Source organism: Lichenostomus cassidix, chromosome 11 (genome assembly GCF_008360975.1).
Source record: "Lichenostomus cassidix isolate B80296 chromosome 11, HeHo_3.0, whole genome shotgun sequence".
Lineage (NCBI taxonomy): Eukaryota > Metazoa > Chordata > Aves > Passeriformes > Meliphagidae > Lichenostomus > Lichenostomus cassidix.
Window position 1 is genome coordinate 9,050,874 of NC_139492.1, and position 21,564 is coordinate 9,072,437.

The 21,564-nt window shown below is 37.9% G+C and overlaps 2 long non-coding RNA genes across 2 annotated transcripts in view; one reads left to right on the plus strand and one right to left on the minus strand.

The window, feature by feature from the left end:
• The window catches only part of LOC146432266 (uncharacterized), a 39,091-nt gene extending 22,497 nt beyond the window's left edge, over positions 1-16,594 (plus strand). The window contains exons 4-6 of the long non-coding RNA XR_014854513.1: positions 6,239-6,319; positions 9,850-9,983; positions 15,309-16,594. This is a non-coding gene — a long non-coding RNA (uncharacterized LOC146432266). The remainder of the gene's footprint in view (positions 1-6,238; positions 6,320-9,849; positions 9,984-15,308) is intronic.
• On the minus strand, positions 1,415-17,978 carry LOC146432268 (uncharacterized). The gene is made up of 3 exons (XR_014854516.1): positions 17,632-17,978; positions 3,468-3,570; positions 1,415-1,499 (listed from the first exon to the last, which is right to left on the minus strand). It is a non-coding gene; the product is annotated as an uncharacterized LOC146432268 (long non-coding RNA).
• Between the last annotated feature and the right edge of the window lie 3,586 nt (positions 17,979-21,564).

The window sequence follows — 21,564 nt, forward strand, 5'->3', positions numbered from 1 at the left end:
GTGTGCCAAGGAAATCCCTGCTCATTTCCTATGTGTACAGGCAAAAATAAACACACAGAATGTGGCATTGCTAAGCTTGGGAAGTGAGGTTTTGTACTTTCAGGCTAAGTGTAAACACACATTTCACCTTGCCTGCTTGAGGCAAAACCACTTCCTTTTCTTTCTGCTTGTTCCCCTTTCCATCCATGAAGTAGCTCACCATCGTTCCTGTTTAAGGAGAAGTATGATGTGTCTCTGGTCACTGGTGCCTTAGATCAGCTCTTTGCTGTAAAGTGAACAAACAAACAAGAAAAAAATCCCACAGGAAACCACATTTGATTTGTCTTATCAGAAGATAGAGATAAGCCTCTTAAGCAACTTCCTTTATTTTGATTAATATTGTAGTGTATTCTATTTTTCAAAGAGCTGTATTAAATGAATAGTGATACCTAAAAAATCCAATGACAGAAAAACGTAAGGACTTACCTCTTTTTCTGTAGCATCGTGCTTTGAACAGTTAATTTTCTCTGAAATCTGTTGCTTTAACTCTGGATGTGTAATTAATTATTACATGACAGCCGATAAATAATACAGCATTATTTTTTTTTATTATTATTCAGGGAAGAAGTATTTTAATCTGTACAAAAAGAGGTTCAGGAAATGGAAAATTGCTTCTTTGCAGTGGTTAACAGAATTGGTAGGACTCCATTCAGCCCACAATAAATTAGGGGGCTGCCTTTGTAACAAAAGCAGTAAAAGTTAAGAAATATTTTTCTACTAAATTTAAAACTGGCCTATAGAAACCAGAGCTGCAGGTGTTCCTGGAAATAAGTGGTGTTGCAGGAATTTTAAAACTCTGTAATTTTATGAGCAGTTATCCCAGCCAAGGCAATGACACCAAGTAACCCAATCTACTGCCTGAGGATATGAGCAGGGGTCACGAGGGCACTCCTTTTAATGCCCCAACATTACCTGCATCTCAGAAGAATTTTGTTTGTGTTTTTTTCTGAGTAGAACTCACAATTGTAGAAAAATCAGATGGTTGGTGATACTGAACAAGGAGTTCAGTTTTGTATTTAATATAAAAAATTCCTGTAGAAATTCCATCCTGGCTAAAAATGAAAGCCAAAGGTGAGAATGGGTTAGAGGTGCTGCTGTGATGACCTGACTGCCAGCAAAGCCCCTCTGCACAGCTGACAGAGGCTGTGAGTGACTCCTGGCTGTGCTGTAATTATTCCTGGCTTACAGTCAGGAAAACAGAAGGTGAAGGAAGGTACCCAAGGCTACACAATAAATGTCAGGGTAACAGTTAGATAAGTGTAGTCATATTCCATCACAGCACAGGTGGGCAAAACACTTCAAAACTTTTATTACCAAAAGACTAATTTTTTTAGTCGAATTGATATAAATTCTTTAGGAATTTACACTACTTATGTAGGTATGTGGGTAGACTTCTTAAGGAAGGTAGACTTCTTAAACTAGTCATGAGTTTTACTTAGTAGGGTTTTCCAAGTAGCTCCCTGGATTGGGAATAAGGCAGAAATAATAAAAGAGAAAGTTACATTAAAATAATACATTAAAATTTAAAAATTAACATTTCTTCAGCTTACTCAGCATGTTGGGCTGGGCGGGTGCTGCATGTGACGCATGACTTTTCACTGAGCTTCACTTTTATGTAACACATCTACCTCAGTGCCTCTGGCATTTGTTTCTTTTAGAATCTACAATGTTTACATATCCACAGAACACAGAGAAAAATGATACCTATTCAGAAAAGGTTTGATGAGCTAACAAATCATCATTTAACCTTTTGCTCAAGCAACACAGGGAGCCAGTCAGCACACAGGAACAGTTTATGTTTGTGTGCAAACATCTGTGTGCATGGACAAACCCTGGGGTATATAGACAGAGACTGGTATACTAAGGGTGTCAAATTTTCAGAGTATAAATAGATTGTTTTACTAAAGTCGATCAAATAAATTTGTTATAAAAGCAAGGAAAATCTCTAATGGTGCAAGGAGTTTGTTGCTGCATAACTGTTGCACGCATTATTTCCCCTCATTGACTTTAATATGACCACTCCCAAGCTTAAAATGAAGTATGTGCTGAATGTTTAGATTTTCAAAGGAACAGAGTATAAAAATCTTCCCCAAAAGAGAGCTAGTTTCAGGGTTGTTTATCTTTTGGACAGGTTTCCTAAGGTGTATTTACCCATCCTGTTGAGATTTCTGATGTCTACAAAAGTTTCTTTATGCATGTATTCGGTCACCATGTACATGATTGAAATATGTGATGCATCTGCTATCTAAAGATATTGAAAAGTTGTAACTCCTAGAAGAAAAGGATTTTGTATATGAAGAACAAAGGGCCCAGCATGGTCAGCTAGCCTGAGTAAGTATATATTGTACACAAATTCCTGCTGACTATCAAGATATCATGAAATCCAGTTTTGTGCAGTGAGAGCACATAACAAACTAGAGAACGAACTAGCTAATTACCTGAGCCGAGCGCCTGTGTTCGCAAGTTGAAAAAGATGGCGGAGCAGCCACCTTAGGGCCTTCTCGCAATGGCCTTGGGAGGCTCTTTCCAGCGGCAGTGTGCCTGCAGCTGGAGGCCCTTTAGATCTCTCAACCCTAACCCTAGCCGTAACCCTAACCCTAGCCCTAGTTAATTACCTGAGCCGAGCGCCTTGCAGGCGTAGAGCGCCTTACAGGTTGCAGAGCTGCTGCAGAGCATGTGATGTGCTGTGTGTTCACACCCTAGCATGCCCTGTAGTAGCTTTTTTATACATCTGTGCCTACAGGCAGTAGAATCCTTGTTTCACCTTTTCCTTAAACTTCATTTAATAGGGGCAAGCAGCCTGGCTATTAGAAATAGAAAAAAATAGTAAATTAGCTAAATTTAGTCTGAATACCATGTAAAGGCTTCCTGGCTAAGGTATATCAAAGTATATGTAAGGTATATTAATGAATCAGGGATTTTTTAATATATAACCAAAGTTTTATAAACAAGAAAACAGTGAACACCACTGAGAAAAGAAAATTTGAAAATGCAGATTGTCATCCATTTCCACAATGTAAGGTTTTGAGGCTAAAAATAAAACCCAACAAGCATAATGAGATTTGCAATAAAACCTACAAGTGTTGTAAATCTAATACTAGCTTCCTCTTGAAAGAGTGTCATACTTCCAGTACTATAATCAAAAAGCAGTGCTATGGAGCAAAATAGCACAGGAGAGGTTGGCAGTGGAGGATACTCCTAATTCAGCTTTAATTAAACTTCTGGGCAGATGCTTTGGACACCATGAATGAGAGATGTAAGAATGTGAAGATAGAAGTTCAAGAGTAGTAATAGCACCTCCTCTGTGCACATAAAGGATGGAAATGACACAGTTCCCTCCATCTAACTGAATGTATTTTACTAAGGTGTTTAAGTTACAAAACTGGCTGTGACTTCAGGTAAAAGCTAATTGTCCAAAAAGCACTTACCTTTTCCCTCTGCCCTTCTGTAACCCTCTCTGCTCTTGGCTACGTGATCCCTCTGCTTGCCCTGAACCACCTCTGGAGCTCATCTGGCTGCAGGTTGTTCAACCTGATAAAACAACACAAGTTACCTTTGCCCACCTTCCAAAGTGTACATTTTTGCCAAGTTAGTGAGTTTTGTTGCCTGACCTTGAGATGAATCAGATAAACTTCAGAGGCAATGCAAGAAAGCTGTGGGAGAAAAGAAAGAGAAGCTGGAAAGGAGGAGCAGGACTCAATGCGTTCCCTCCAAGAACTGTTAATTTGGCTTAGCCACTTGTCACTCTCTGGACTCCCTGTTTAACCTGTAGAAAGAAGTAAGTAGTTCCTGAAGCAATTTAGGGGAAGGTCTTATTTATTTATCAACTGTACTTAAAAATAAGGAAAATACTTACCCAATTTATTTTCTTAAACTAAAGGTTTAACTTTATGTGATATGAATACCCTGCCTTCATCTTCCTTACTCTAAGCCCAACCTTCACAGCAAGCCAGAGAATACTCTATGGCTTTCAATTACTTTTTTCCCCATTGTTAATCTTTTCTGTTTGGCATCTCTCTCTCAGTACTCTTTTTGTTTACATTTCCAGGTGTGGGGCTTTTTTGTAAAAAATCGGTTTTATTTTTTATTTAACTTATTCACTCAATACTTAATTTGATGTTTTCTTTCAGTGAATGACTTTGTTTATAGTCCTTCTCATTCTATCATTTGTATTAACAAGATATCTTTTGTTCTCATTATTAGTCCTCTTCTAGCTAAAAAATCATGTTTGCATTCTTCTGTAGTTGCTTTGGTTACATCTGTTTGAATTTTCTTCTGTGAATGCTGCTTGCTATTTGGCAACATAGTTCTCTTTACAATTGCTTTCTTCCTATGTAACATTTAATTTGGGGTATTTTTCCAATTACGTATTCTTTTCTATTTTAGTTTTTTTCCCCAGAAAACAAAACAAAACAAAATTTTAAGGAGCAAGACTTCACTAGCAAATAGGAAAAAAGCCTCAGGAAATGTTAGAGACAACACTTTTTATCACATCAAACTTATTCACCCATTTGTTTAACCCCTGTCAAATAGGCTGAGTCAGAGGTTTGACTTTTTCCTGGTGTTATGGAGCTAGCCAAATATTTGTTTCAGAAGGTGCTTCTATCACCCAAGGGATTGGACTCTCTCCAGTTCTTAGATCTGTAGCTGCACAAACAGGAGACCCCCTGAAACAAACTGTGTGCCTTCCTGCCCACAGGTCACATAGCACAGGTGCCTTGGAACAGATGTGTGGGAAAAGTGCTGGGACTGGAGGCTGGAGGGAGCCTGGGACTGAGAGGTGGGAAGGAAAGGGAAGCTGTGGCACTGCCCAGCAGAGGTATGGAGGGCTGGCTGTAGGGAATGTGTGTTTGGAAGCAGTTGTGTAAATCTCATTTTTAGTGCATGAAACTTGATAGGTCTGAAGATTACTTACAGATTTTTCTATACCCAAATTACCTATCAGATAAGCATTCTCTCTGATTTTACAGACAGAGAATGTAGTAGATTAAGTAACCTCTGCATGATTTTTTGGAAACACAGGCAGTTCTTTCCACATTAGATTGTCTTTCTCAGACATTTTTGGTGTACTTGTTCTTTTTATATCTCTCTCCTGACTATTATAACATTCATAATGGGTTTGAAACCTTTTTCTTCCTACATCCATCTTCTTGTTTCCCTTTTCCCTTGTTTCTTTAGCCACATCTTTCAGTCATTCAAGTCCCCTCTGCGAGAGGTTTTACAGCACCTTTGTCATATTGGTGCTAAAGGAAGGAAACTCACAATACCAAATATTGGAAGAAAGATGGGTACTGTATCAGTGAGGCATTAACACAAGTCTTGCTAACCCTGTGTCTTGTAAAACTATCCCAGGAATTTTCCTTGTCTTAACTCAAACTTGTAAATGAAAACAGCCTCACATGGTATTTGACAACAGAGGCTACACCATGAGAGAGCTGATTCTGTTCAGTATTTTGTATGTCTATTTTCTTGACTCTTGTCTTCATAAATGCATGACATCATGCACAAATTGAATAGTTTTTCTAAACACATAATGAATTTATTTTGTGACTGTCTGTGAATTGCCCTTTAACATTGTGAGAGCTACTAGTGCAATAATGAAGTTTGTTGTTTGTAAATTATCTCTTAACCCTTGCTGAGTAGACTGTAAGTGCTTTTGGAAAAGTTATGGAAGCTTTCACATCTATTGACCCTGCACATCCCTGGCATACTAAGATAGGAATTCTAAAGCATCTCCCAACAAACTATTTATCAAAGTATTATTGATATAACAAGCCATAAAGAGTTACTTTCTCTTCTGGGCCAATGTACACAGATAATACTTCCAGTGTAAATCATTAACACAGTAACACTAAGAGAATTGTTTTGGTCTATGAACACTCAGATGAGCTGTCATTTGCCAATGTGTGAGACTCTGCAAGTCTACAGATTCCCCAGAAAATATGCAAAAATGTCATATATTCAATGCTGCTAGGAGCAGCCCTTTTCCAATGTGTGTGTGTGTGTGTGTGTGTGTGGATGTCTATGCACAGAAAATATATTAGAAATCATGAATAAACTGACTTTCTGCTTACAAAATTCAGGGATTCGTGATTTTCTTTTCTCCACAGTATAATAAAGAATCAGATTGGTTTGTTACAGTGAAGCTTATTTGATCTGATACAGTTTGGTCTATTTAATTTCCTTTCCTGTTTTACAGATGACTGAATTTTTCCCTTGGGATATGGAATGAGGATTGAAGTAAGAGAGCAAGCCTTAGTCCTTCAAGTCCTTTGCCAAAGTAAGGCAGATAGATGTAAATCTTACTGTATCTTACTAAAGGCTTTAAGGAAATCACATCTTTGCTTCTAAATACTGTTAAAATCAGTTTGAGTCTAAAATAATAAAAAAAGGTGAATTGAGCACAGTGCTACTCTGAGTATAAATGTTGATTAGGAAGCTTTGCTCCTGACACATGGAAATTACCTAATATAACCACGGTATCAAACAGAAGAGATACAGCAATTGTCAGTTTTCTGTCCCATTACCTTCAAACAATGCATGGAGATTTATTTCAGTCAGTAAATTGCAATAGCTGCAGCAGCTATTAGTGAAAGAAATAAGAAATAATACAGAGAAACAAGTCTGGTTTTTTGCATACTTAGTAGACTTCCTGAAGCTGGAAGTAAACAGTGTTTATGGTATCAGAATTCCCTGCATACAACCTTCCTCTCCACCTTAACTGGCAGTTTACTGTAAACATCAAAGTATAAACATGTCTTGAGGTTGGATTTGAAAGAATCAGGCAGCAAAAACTGGCATCTAGCTGGAAGCATTGGATGACAGGTGAAAAATTACTGTGGAGTACCAACCTCATTGAGGCCTGTAAATGTAAGAATGGGGTGGGGGCAAAAATGAAAGATGTCAGCAGAACCTCTGACTGATTTTAACAGCGTTTTTGAAATATTTAGTTTAGTTTAAAATGTGTGTATGACTAGTGTATAAATTGGTTTAGTACCATTCTGATTAATTTTGGTAGTGTTCTCATTGCTGCCAAAGCAAGACCTCATTGTGCACAGCCATTCTGCAGAAATGTTTAAGAAATCAGGAATTTGCACTACGGGTGCAGTTTTTCTTCTCAGTGACAAGGACAGTTTACAAAGTTTGCTCACTTTGTACCTCTATCCTCTTGCATGGTCCTTAGTGGTGATGGTGCATCTCTTCAGCACATCAGGGAAATTATCTGATTTTAAAAGAAACCTTTTTCTGGGGGTTAATAACCCTTAATATCTTAAGATTTTTAACACTGATCAGTTACTTGGCATGTTTCATTATGCACCCCCACAAGCAGTAGTATGAACCATTATATCAAAGCCCAGAATGGGGAGAGGGATCTCCTTAAACAGACTTTGCTACAGAAAACACAAAATAGGAAGACAATCCCTTCCTTCAAGTATTTGAAATGCAGATTTTTGTTTTTCACAGTTTTTGAGTGTAAAAATGTGCTTTATTGTTTCTGTGGAAGCCACTAGAGAGCAGCAGATATTTCAGGGGTGTTCAATCATAAATCTAACTGATAAATTAACATCAAGCTTATCAAGCTCATTTGGGTTTTGGCTCCAAACCGCAAAGTTCTAGAGGGTGAACTCTGGTGTTGCCCAAATTAGAAGGATGCAAAACCTTGACACCACCTTGTAGAGAAGAGACTATTAAAGAGTTTTTTGTTCCACAATCCCATTTGCATCCCACAATTTCTTGAGAGTCCAGCTATTTAATAATTTTGTTTCTAAGATCTTGGATGACAAACTTTCCTAGCACTTCCCACCTTGTGGGAATATCCCGGACTACCAGCCTGACATATCAAGAAATAAGAACAAAGCAATGACTACAGAAATATTCTTTAACTTAGCAAAATAAGACTTCTGAAATTATTTAATGATTCTGGATTTATGAGATATAATTTCAGAACATTATTAAATGATCTAAAATCATGAAGCTTTTGTCACCCAAAAGCAATTCTGCATTTTGAAGGAAAAAAAAAAAAAAAGAAATCAAAACCCAGGCTGTACTGGGTTTCATAAACTAAAAAAGAAGATTTTTTTTTTAAGAGGTTCAGAGTATCTTTGGTAGAAGTGTGAAATCTCGCAAATTTGGTTTCCCAGTTTCAGAGTATCCCTTCAATCCATTGTTTTGATCTGCTGGCAATGTGCCTCAAATAGGAAACCTTAATCTTTCTGTTAGTGGGATCGAAAGTTTTGCCGTGAATGTGACTGGGCATACCAAACATATTTGCATGCTGACAGGTGGGGCAGCTGTTCTCCCCTCGGGGCAGGGCTGGTGAATCTCAGGCTGGGAGTGAAAACATGCCCGTTGCAGTGAGTAATTAATTCCTGGCGGGAAGAGCTTCAACAGTAGTTTTAGCCAGGGGAGCAATGAGGGCTTCCTTTTGTGTCAGCTTAGGATGCAAATAGAGAGAATCAGCTGAAAAATCTTATCTCAGAATCCTGACCAGTCTGAAAAGAATGGTTGGAGCTTTTTGGAGTTTAAAGTTTTAGGTTGTCAGAGGAATTATTAAGTGGGTACTTGAAATATAGTTTCTGGGTTTTACTGTGATAATTGCTAGTTTTTACATGTGAACTAACACTTATAGTGCTCAATCTTATTTTCTTTATATTTAGTGAAAAAACACTGGTACTAAATGTTGGAAAAAAGTCAATATCAGTCTATCATCACAAAGTAGTTAGATATGGGCATGTAAATTTCAGAGCCCAAAATTTCTGTGTAAGTTTGGTTCTTTACATTACATTTTCAAGCTAACAGAATATTAGAGCACCGTTTATGGATTTAAACATAAACAGTGGCAACAATTAGAAATCCTTTATAATCAATTTTATACTTATAAACAATGGTAACAATTTCAAATCCTTTGTAATCAATCTTATATTTTGTATTACTAACATATATGCAGTCTTTCATATGCTGAATATCTTTTATATTATAGTAACTGTGCTGTATATAGTCTATGACTCATTTTTTGGTAAGACACTGATTGAGATGCCCATCTTCCCCAGATGACTATTTCCTCTGGGTCAGGTCCAGCTCTCTCAGGTAGCCTGGGCTGTGCTGGGTCAGGGGCAGTTCCACAACGGTGTAAGATGACCAGGATGAACTTTGCCAACATAAGTGGTAGCTTCATCCCTTCCATCCCCTGCTGTCCACATCCTCTCCCCATCCACCACAACCTCTCCCTGAACCAAACCCTGGAGCTGGAGGCTCCACTGCTGCTGCCCAAAGACCACCTCTTTTGTGAATGAAAAAGATTTTATTAGCCTAAGCAGGAATCTCTCAGTAATAGGAAGTTTTATTCCAATTATTGGTTTCTAATAAAGAGTTTTCATTGCTAGAAGAATTTCTCTGTTAAACTAGAGATGGGGAAAGAAAGGCCCAACAGTTTTCTCAGTGTTCTAGGCGAGATGACAATTTCAGAGCATTCCTCTGAGCTACTCTCTGTGCAAGGTGTGAGCAGTACCTGCTGCCTCTGCAGCACACACAGTTACAGCCTTGGGTGGCTCCTTGAGGAACCACTAGAGGCTGCTCAATAAACACAGCCCCACCTTCGCCTCTTGGGGAGGGTGGATGAGATCATGTGTACGACTGAAGAAAAATATTCACAGAGCACTTGCCTAAAAGGCAACATGTCCTTCCTGGATGGGATAAAAGAAAATATTTTTTTTTAAAATTCTGATTTCTGGGTCATTTTATTTGCTTGTGAAAATGGTTAATGCTTGAAGACAAGATCTTGCTGACTGATGCTGTTTCTATTACACATAGGCCATTCTGCTCGAATGAAACTGAGGGGTAGAAAAACAGAACATTTATGCACAGGAAAAAATTAGAACTCCAGCAAAAATATCGAAGGATTTCGTCCTTGCCCACGCTAATAAATAACTGCTGGGGAAAAAATGGTGTGTATAAATATATACGTGCATAATTTACATTTTAAATATGCGTGTACATATAAATACATATTCATGTTGTTGAGGAAAGATTTCATAACAAACCTGTCCTCTGGTTTCCATCATCCACTTGAGTTTCTTGTTTAGTTCGGATGAGAAACTTTTTGCTGACTGGATCTGCTGTTTCTTCAATAGCTCAACCAACACAATGCTTCCTTTTGATCTTTGGCGAGGTCATATAAAGAATTTCTGAAAGTATTGTACTAAACCCTGAACCCCTAAACCTCAAACATCATCTTGGATCTGTCCAGATAAGAACAAAAACTATGTAGATGTCACGAGTTCTGATAATTAGAATGCACCACATCACAGAAATTAATCACGTATACTGGAATCTAGAGACTCTAAGGAACAAAAGGTGAGAAAGTATCATAGGCGAATGTGGGCTCTAGCATGAGCTCCCAAAATGGAGCTCACTGAGTCAGATGCTTTCATCAGTAAATTTAGTATCGTGGAGCTGGAGGATCAGTAGTCAGAAGGTTACTTGTAGCTCAGTGCTGATTCATCTGGGGTGTTAAATGTTGCATTACTTAAGCAACAACAATTGAGAAAGAAGCTGTTTCTCAGAGATTAAGAGGTGATGGGGAAGACTCGATGGCCTGAGGCTGCTTTTGTTCTTAAAAGGTGGGGATGGGGAGGAAAAATGCTGCGTGGTATTTATTCATGAGCAAAGCTGGTTAACAAACAGGGACAGTGTGTTTATCAAATTACTGTTCCAGCCATCAGATTCTAGTCTTTTCTTGAAAACCTGAACCACTTCGTAGCAGACTGAAGTTATACTTTAAAAAAGACCTGTTTAAAAGGGTATGTGTGTGCATACTGCCATAGATGCATGTTCAGAACTATCTGAAAGGGGCACTCAAAACACTAATGGTTGTGCATCTGGTGCATTGAAAAGATGTGTCCTTCATACCATCAGATTTTTGTGATACTCTGGGAAACGAACACTGACGTTGTTCAAGATCAGTTCCTATCTCAGGCATTGATGGCATAAAAAGTTTAAGGATAGTGCTATACTATTCTTTTTCCTCAGCTTTTTTTTTTCTTCTGTGCTGTCACTCTCAAAAGATTTGAAAATGTTAAAATTCCAAAAGTAATTTGAGAGGCCCAGCGGCTGAAGTAGTTGCTGCAGGTATTTCAAAATAAAACTAAGTAGCTATGAGTTCATGACCCATTAACTAATGAAGAATTTGGCTGCTTACGGTTTATTGTCACTTTATTGCTTTGCCTCCTTCTGTACATGCATCTGAAGTAAATTACTGTTCTGTCTTTAGATCAATATGGTCTGTACTAAACTGACTAGAGTGTATGCCATAGCACTTTAGTCGAGGAATTTCCTTGAGGAAGTCTGTGATTACATTACTGTCACTCTAAAGTACTTGTTTGAAGGACCCTGTAAGGGCATGATATCATGATGATTCCTCTTCACAGCAGTACTTGTGAAAGCAGCTTATAGTTCAAATGGAATTTCTGGCCCCAAACAACTGTCATAAGGAAAAAGTTGTGAAACTGCAACTCCGTTTATCTGAAGAATGGCTAGGGTGTCAAAGCTTCTGAAAAGTATCAAAAAAATTTACTTGCCAAAACGAGTTCTAAACCCCTTGTTACAAACATAAAATCAACTTTTTATGTTGTGTAAGTAACGAGATGGAGGCTGTATCAAGGCTTTGGCCAGTCCTATGGTTTGCCAAAAGGAGACTTTTTTCTCCCTCCTGACTGGGTGCCCCTGTGTTTACATAGGCTCTTGCAGGAACAGCCTCTATAGAACTAAGTCAGCCTAGTTGGTGATTAAAAGGGGTTTTACTGGTGAATTAACAAGTGGTTTTGGCTCAGCTAGAGTCTGACCACAACTACAGCAGGTACAAAGAGATGGGATGCATGAAGCTGGGAAAAAGAAGTGTGGGGAAACAACAAGGGCTTCCCACTTTTGGCAATGCCAAGCTGTTAAACCAGCTTAGCTGTAGTGTTTAACTTCAAAAGTTGTGTTCAGAAGGTCTACCTGAAAAGGCATGTGTCAAGTTCTGAATTCAACTCAGATTTGCAGGTGGTCATGTGAGCCTGTTGTCTGTTAACTACTCAGACCATTAAAGTTTTAGATTTATGTTTCATCTCAATAACGAAGTTTTTAAAATTTCCCTTGGTTCTACAGTACAAGGAAATAAAACACAAAGAGACTTAAATACCCCCAGCCAGTTTTGCAGTCATCATGCCCACTAAAAGGAAAAGTGGCAGAGGGGTACATCAGTTTACTATGAGTTTAGCAGTTTCATATACTCTAGTACAGCATTCTCTTAGCAGTGCTGCTGAGACTATTGAATATTGCTGTCACACATAACCTGTAGATCAATAAAAAACAAGGTTTGGAAATGTTTTCCTTGTTCTGAGGCTGAATAGGTCTTTGCCAGGCCAACTATTAAAACAAACTTCTGTGTTAGCCACTTACAAGTCACACAAAATATGAAAAATTGTTAGCTGTAGGCTGCATGAGAGCTGAATTGTATTTTCCTTCTGGATCATAGCTTGACTACATGCTCTATATAATAGAAAATGTTCAAGCAGAGGATGCTCTATTACTGAGCTGTGAGAATTAATGTAGTGATGATGAAAGCTAAATTGAACAAATAAAAGGACATTTACAATTTAAGACACAGGATGTGTTTTTATTAACAGATAGTGCTACTGCTGAATGTTCTTATGGACTGTAAATTTTCCTCCTTTTTTTTTCTTTTCCAACAAATTGAAATATTGTTTTGTTCCAACTGCCTCGTTGAGAAAAACTGTACAGCAGTGCAACAGCAGCAGGAGTGTGTTTGTCCTCTTGCCTTGGGCTTATCTCGCAGTCATTGCCCAAGAATATTTTCAATGATGACCTAGTTCTGGGTGGGCTATAAAGAAAAATGGCTGTTTAAAAAGGGAAAGGGAAAGAATATCCAAGGGCTCTTTGAGGCTTTTGTCTATCACCTCTATATTATGAAAGTCTTGTATCAGATTCCCACATGTCATTATTATATGTACATAAACATACATATTTTAAACTTAAAATTGGATGAGTTTATTTTCCTGTGGTTTTCTTTGTAGTGCAAAAGAAGTGTGAGACTTCTTACTGTTTGAACATGCCTACTGGACGTTTTAGATACATATACTTGTTTTGATATTTCTCTCCAGGGTAAAAAATTCAAATTAGCCCAGAGAACACAAATCTGGAGGGAAGACTCTAATCATTGGGTTATATTTGACTGTCATCTTCCCAAGACATTAAGGAGAATTATGAGAATTAAGTTGAAGGAAGCAAAGAGAAAGAGGAGGCAAAAATGTTGTGCAACTGTGAGCAGAGATTTCTTTTATAACACTTTGTAAACCAAACAAAAGCTAAAGTCTCTTCCCATGAAGTCAGCCAAATAAGATTGCAAATCCAAATGGTGTTAGCACAGTGGTCCAGCCATAAAAGTAATCAAGGTACAGCTTAATGTTACTTTACTATTTCTTGAACAACATACAGATTAGGATTATTTTTTGAATTGAGTACATAGGAGCAAATTCATTATGAGGTGTTGGTTCAGTTGATAGCACCATTTGATTTGGAGGTGAGACAGTAACTGCAGAGCACTGCAGTGGGAGATTGTGTCTCCCATCTTCTACAGAATCTCATGTGAGAGGCTCATAGTTACACAGCTGAACAGAAAAGCAGCTTTCTAGAGCATATTTGGCTGCATACCTAACCCAGTGTGTGGCTTTCCAGAGATTAAAGGACAGTTATGTTCCATTAATATAATTCTACCCCTTTTGCAATGGGTAAAAGACACAGTTTTGGAATGTTCAAAATGAAAATGAAGGGAAATATTGCAAATATCCTTAAAACCTGAAATCACTGCATAGCGTTCTGTGGTGGAATAAAATACATCTAAATATTGCAAAGAAGTAGGTTACATTAAATGTGACACTAGCAATGCAGTCTTTATTCAGAATGGGTCCAGAGACCAGGAAGTATGATATAGCTAATTGATATAAAAAGTAATGACAAAAAACGATTTTGCTTTAACTTACTACAGGAATTCACCCATGTTCTACTCAGGACTAGTCTGAATTTTTACGAGGCCCACAGGAGTCTTTTATTTGCTGACTTCTATTAAGTCTGGTTAACAGGAAGCAATAGCTGAACTTGAGTGAAACAAGTTAGCTCTATGCTGAATGCAGCCTTCACATTTGATACCTGTCATGTCCCAGTGAAACTTCTTGAGAAACTGCAATTACTAAGAAATACAGGGTCTTTTGCAGGAATGCAGTTTACATCACATTTGGAATCTTTGCATGACCTAGGAAAAGTTCAGTCATGATCCAGCTTCAGACTTAAGCTTGATGTTGGAGTACACTTGAATTGGTTTGTATGTTCTTAATCAATGGTAGCATAATCCTCATCCCTTTCCAAAGACCCTGTTGAGAAGATGTCTTCTGAATTATGGCTAAAATATAATTTCATTCTATTTTCAAATGGGAGCAGACATCCTGAGTTTCTGAATCCTCAGAGAGAATTCTGCCAGTCATGCCTTTTGTTATATCAAGGATATCAAACTGAGGCACATGGACTGCAGCTGTGGCCATATATTGGCATGTGTGTACATAGAGCAGGGAGTAATGAAGAGGAATAGAGAAGAGCTTATACATCCCACCTATGCACTACTTGTCATATATAAAATTGCGTTGAGTCAAGCAGTTCAGAAGTAATCCTTGCTGTTCTGACATTAACTTCATTTTATTAGGTGTTTAAGGTGTAGACTTATGCAGAGTATGTGACAACAGCATTATCCAAATGGAAAGCAATTATAAAGGGCTACACAATGAGCAACAGTTGCATAGCTGTAGTAACTGCAGAATGAAGCTGCTTAAACATGAAGGCACTGCTGGGAGGGGTGGACGAAAGGTATATAAAATCACTTATGTGAAAGGAGTGTATTTCTCCTGTGCAGTCATTTCTAAAAATGGTCATATATACTGCTGGTAGGAAAGTGATGGAGTCACACTCAAATCAAATGTGAAATTAAGCGCATAATGGCCTTATAGCAGATGTGAATTTCACACTACTTAGGCAGTTTTTCTTTGAAATGTTGCTTCCTTTCACTGGGGAGCAGGGGGAGACATTAATAACTATGTTGTGAATGATGTGTGAAATATACATTCAATTGATACTTGTAATACTATTGTGGGAAACCTGTGATCTCTACAGACATTTGATTATTCTGCATTGCTATATACTCAGCTAAAGTTCTGCATTTTCAGATACTTGAGAGAAGGGATAGAAAAATATGAACTAAAAGAAGATTAAAGAAGTCAGAAATGCTGAACGGGAACAGATCAAGTATATGCCTTTGGCCCAAACATGAAAACTCTGAGGGAACAGAAAGGTGAGGAATGAAAATGAATATGTAACAAAGGAGCTATGTCTATGTGCATGTAGACATACATACAGATTTTTCTGTCATGTGGAATCATGTGTCTTGATGAGCTTGCTATCCAAATGCTAATGTTGTCTTGTTTAAAAGATGTATTTTTATTTACAAAACTGGTTAGGAAACTGAACTTTTGTATTTTGATTCTTTGAAATTTGATGTTGAAGTCATTGAAACAGTTCAAGCAGTCTTTCTTTATTCTGTAAGGGGCTAAAGAAAAAAAATAGATCCCTGAGCTCTGTTTTTCCTTCATGTATTAACAAAGCTCTTGAAATTCCTGTATTTTGTCTCACTCAAGGACAGTAGATCACATAAACCCAGTGTTTCACTCCATATTTATTTTTCTTGATACACTACAACATCTTGATACATAAATTTTCTGGTTTCATATTAAAAATGAAGGTAGCAACTGTGGCTTTATGAGTTTAAGAGAGTTCCAATGCACATCCTTTCTATCAGTATTCCAAAGCCATTGTGCAAACCAGCATGCCCAATGCCAAACCAAGTTCCCTGTCGAAATGTGACAAGTGGTTTTTGTCATCTAGCCTTGATTGTACTGTGGAAAGGCAAATGAAGACTGAAGAGAGCACATTTTATATTAAAGAGCAGCATTTAACAATGAATATATGTTGTCCAAGAACTAGGAACTGTAGGCCTGACTTGCAGAACTCTTGGCTTCATAATCCCTTTTCCTGTAAGGAACTTAACACTTTTTCTCGTTGTCACACACTATTCCTTTTCAGTTGAGACTGTGTAATCCTGCCTGCTTAATCCCCATATTACCTGCCCTCTATGATTTTTCTAAAGAAGGGGTGTTTTCTCTTCTACATAACAGAAGAAAACAAGTCTCTCTTATGCAGTATATTGTCCACACAACAATGAAGAAGTTACTGTATGACTCTGAATGAGGCTGTATAGTGGTTTTGTAAATCCCTTTGAGCCTGGTCTTGAGTAAGGCAACTAATCCCAGCAAGAAGGTATTGCTTCTTATGAAATCTTTGCAGAGTTGTGGAATCCATTCCTCCACCCTAGTTGCCCAGGCTGTTTGCCTACTGGGGCTTTGGTTGCTACTATAGATAAACTGTGCAAATAAATGAAACTGGCTGTTATTTTACACCCACGAGTTTTGTTTCATTATGTGCATGCTCACAACCTCCTTCTCTGCCTCTCAGTAATATATTGGGACTATTACGGAGACTGGTGTTCCTATGAAGCAATGAAGCTGCATCCTCAAATGCACTGTATGTCCCCTGTACTTTTTAGGCCTGTGCAACAAGTTGTAAGTCTTTAAGTGTGAATCCTTTTCCATTACATTTGAGTCTACATCATTCTAATGTGTGCTGCAGATTTCGTTCTCAGAAAAAAAAAAGTGACAATGAAGTAAATGATCCCAAATTTTGAATATTTTATAGTTGCCTGTACTTTCTTCTGCATAGAAATCCTGAAGGAAACTTGCACTAAAATGCTGTTGATTTTCTGTCCTCTCTTATAAATGCTGAGAATACAAAATACTTTCATGGCTGTGAACCAGATGATTCTGATTAAGTTCCCACAGAATACAATTCTTCACACCTACTCCACCTCACTGCTGTGCCAGTAACCATATCTTATTAATCATCCCTACTATCCACCCAAGCATTAGAAGCTCCTGTCATTTGTAACATGTCACAAAAACTGTAAGAAATGTCTAGTGCTAACCTGCAGTCCTAATTGCAGTATGCAGTGGCAATAAAACAAAAGATAAATTTATATTCTGCATCAGAAGTCAGGATAAAGGGGCAAATCTATGAAATTATGGGACTGATTCATCGGTAAGAAGGTTCCTGATGTGAATGTTCAGTGTGCTTTAGGCATTTTTAGACACCTTAAGTTTCAGCAATGAGTTCTGTGCTTGAATTTGTTTTATAGTTCTGACTGTGTGTGTTTAAAATTTGTTTCTTTAAGTAAACTATGGTAAAAACCCCAAACAAACAGCAAACACAACTTCCTGAGATTCATGTAAATACTGAGCATTAACAGGACTGACAAATCCTTTTATATAATAATTAAGAAGCAGAAAAATGAGGATGCAAGTGATCTAGCAATTATACCATGATGCTGCCTCAGAGCACTGAGAGGGTTGTTTACATATATTACAAATAATGAACCCTTACCCTCTGTGTTGGAGCTACCAGTCAGCCTGCAGCATCTGTACCAGCCCAGAGGGATTTCAGAGGAACCCACCAATTCGTTTTCTTCTAGTCACAAAGCAGGCACCAATGGAAGCTCTGGATTCAAACAGATGAAAGGGTAAGAAACATATTATCACCACCCCAAACATCGAATTCTTCTGAAAAATACATCTCATGGTAAACACTTCCCCAAGACCTCGTGTGAACTATCTAACAAGAGCACAAAGACAGGTGGCTTTGCCAGCCAGGCAAGATCTTAAGATGTAGATGTTTATGTTTCTTTAACCTCCAATTATCTCTCTGGAGTATAGGAGACTGCTTTTAAGGCTGCACAGAGCAGGAAGTGCTAAGTATGTTCATAAAGGTGTGGCTTAACTCCCTAGCAATTCCTTGGCAACAGGGACTGCTAGCCTTAAGTCAAACAAATAGGCTTTGTGGAAATCAAAAGTTGAGAATGCAAGCTGTTCACATCTCTTTGATTAAAGCAGCCAATCTTTGATGGAAAGTGATGGGCTCCACCTTGTTCCCCTAAACCAAACAGATTCACAAGGTTTGGATAGATAAGTCTAGTGCTTTTGAAAACAGTGCAAAATATTAAATGTTTTCTAAGTCATTTTTGCAAGATGTGTTGTGAGAAAAGGAGACATTTATGCATTCATTTATCAAAAACTTGATGGTTTTGATGTATCACTCATTAAAGTCTCATCACCCTACATAAAATGGCTTATCTTACACTGAGAAGTGCAGAGCAGAACCCATAATACTGAAAAAAACCCTCACCCTTTGTTTTTGAGTCCTTTTACCTTCTCTTCCCCAAGGGAAGGTATGTGTTCTTACCAGAATTAGTCCAGGACAAGTTCAACTCTTGTACAAGGTAAAGCAGGTTGCTGATACTTTCATCTAACTAGCACCAATTTAATTTATAGACAGTGTTCCCCTTGCCAGCAATCTACATGGCAAAAGCATGCTTTTTTTTTTTCCCCCTATTACAGATGCATCCTCTGACAGGGATTCCTGCATAGATAGAATGTAATCCGGAGTTTTGAGGAGACAGGAAGACCTGATCTCACAGTCTTACATCTTATGTCTGTACAAAGTAGGTGTAAATGCTGCCCATCGTGACTCATGTGTGACAGTGACAGCCAGCCTGACTGCCCTTACTGAGGCTGCAGGTGTTCAGCGGGAGCAACTCGCTGGCCCTAGAAGAACTCGATGTGCCCTAAAGCCATGGATTCACGACACTATCAGGCAGAAGTACCTCTTGTTGGTCCATTCCCACGAGTCACTCGTTTTTGCCCGGATAACTGTGTTTTGCCAGGATAACTGTGTCTTGCCAGGATAACTGAACCAAATGAGGGAATGACCCCACTTTAAGGAATACTGAGGAGCAGATCAGACTCCTCAGTCTCCCTGCTCGCACAAAGCGGAGCACTAGAGCATGGTTAAAAGCTAAAGTCAGGTCCTAGACATCTACTTCACCCAGAGCATTACCGGTAATTCACCCAAGTCACTGCAGGGCCACTCCCAGAATGTGCCAAGCAACTTTTTCTCGTGTGCCACAGGGCTCTTTTTCTTTTCCTCACCACCATGTATTTCAGTGTAGAAATGGCAAAATCTTAATGTATGTTAATGTATGTTAACTGTGTCACACCATGATTGAAATAATTACTTGAGGAAAACAGGGAATGACTGAACATAAGGTGACATTTCCTGTCAAACAAGGGTGTGTCACATTAGCAGAGGGTTGTGGAAAGGAGGTGAGGTACTACTGGCACTTAAGAAGCAGCTCTATCAGGGTATATTATCACAACTCCAACTTACTGAGAAGGGAATTGCACCTGCTTGCCATGTGCTGAGTTATTACCTGTGTTTACAAAGCAATTTTCTAGCAGTTAAGTGGTAAAATGCACTGAAGTGCATCATGTGGCATCTTAAATTTAAAATTTCTACAGTATGCCAGAAGTAATAATCTAGGTATACCTGTCCTTTTTCTGTCTGAATACATTTACTGACTGTGCAATATGCTTCTTTGAGAATGTTTATTCTCAGGGAACCATATCACTCTCCTGTAGCAGCCAGATGCATTTGTAAGGATGCTACTTCTGTCTTATTTCCACTGTATTTTCCACAGCATGTAAGATACAGTATCAAGACAAAGGAAGAAAAGTATTTGTTTAATCATGCTCAGAGGTTAAAGTGAAAAGAGCATTTGTTGAATAGAACAGGGAAATTTGAGCAAGGATCTGATGACTTTACTGACATGACTGTAACTATATAATACAGTGCAGTGCAAACCAGAGTCTTCCATGCAAGCAATTGCATCTAAAGGTGCTGTAGAAAAAATCAGATTATTTTTGCAAAATCTTTAGTTGTCTTTTCAAGCTACAAATGGTAGAGTAGAAAATAAGGTCATCTAATCTTCCTAGAAATCAGCATATAAATTCTGCTAGAGGCTGGTAACAATGAGTCAGACAAGACTTTTTAAAGAACTTGTACTTTTAAAACAAAACAGTGAAAAGAAAAATAAAAAAAATAGTTGTATCAGAGGTCTGCTGCTTCTTTGGGGAAAGTATCCCACCATTGTGTTGGACAGAATAAGACAATAGGGTGCATTCGAAATCCCCCTGTCAGGTCCTAGGTATGTAACAATTGGTGGTGGAAGTGAAGTGGAGCAAAATTATTATAATCAAGATGAAAGGTCAGGAAATCATTGAATGATAGGTCCTATCATGCCTGTTTTGAATGCACATAATTGCATTCATCAATTGATTTTACAAAATGCTTCAATGAAATGTTTTTAAAGCCTAAGTACTTCAACAGGTGGTTAAGTTTTGCTTACATTTTGCATTTGTATTTTACTTCTGTTTATACTGTGGTGAGAAAAAGAAGTATATTAGCATATCTGTATGTGAAAGAAGTTTAATTAAATTCTAATGGAGAAACAAGTTAAATATCAGAACAGTTAAATCAAATGGGAATGAAATATTATAGGAACACACCCTCCTTTTTTATCAAGGTTTTTATGTCAGCTGAGAGCTTGTGGTACAATCTGAATAAACAGACAGAGATTAGTCATTTCTGCCAAGATGATCTCATGAGGCCAGTATCAATCAGTTTTCAGGAAAGCTTGAGAAGATATCACTTGCATAAATTCGTCATTAATTGTGTACATTTTACAGTTGTTTTTCTTTGAATAACTTGGACTTCCAATATACAGTCCTTTGTATTTGATGATCAGTTCTTTCATCACTGCTGTATTGCAGCACTGATTATCAACTCTCAGTAAGTGAGAGCAGTGTAGAGAATGCAGATCTTTTGATGTAGATAATGGCCTTTGCATTTCTTGTGTTGTCTATTTGTTTTTTATGTTTACATGCACAGGTGACTGGAGTTGGGTATCCCATGTTCCAGATGGCTGTTGCCACTTCTCACTCTGAAACATCAGTGATTTTGTGGTCTGGTGAACTTCTGAGAACTTTCTAGCTGTACAGTGTGAATGCAGTCCTGTGTGGGAATATGGCAGGTTGAATATCATAGATTCATTGAAGGAGTGTTACAAAAGTTTTCTAAAAGGGTAAAGGACCACTGAATTTCCTGCTTGCTGCTCCTATGACTGGAAGTGTCTGAGTTGCTCTGTTAAATATAAAGTATAAAATGGCCCAAATTAAATGCTTTATGTAGACATTGGGTCATTCTCATTTACCATTATAAGGACTTGAACTATTGATCTTTTCACAAGAGGATATAACTTCTTCCTGTTGAACCTTAAATATGTAATTATAAGTTTTATTTTTTATTAATGAAGAAGATGATTCTATTTAATTGCATGTAAATACCAGTGAATAATAGAGAGCAGTTTGGCTTTTAGCTATTGCAGTGGATTATGTTATCAATTTCTATTTTTACTCTATTCAC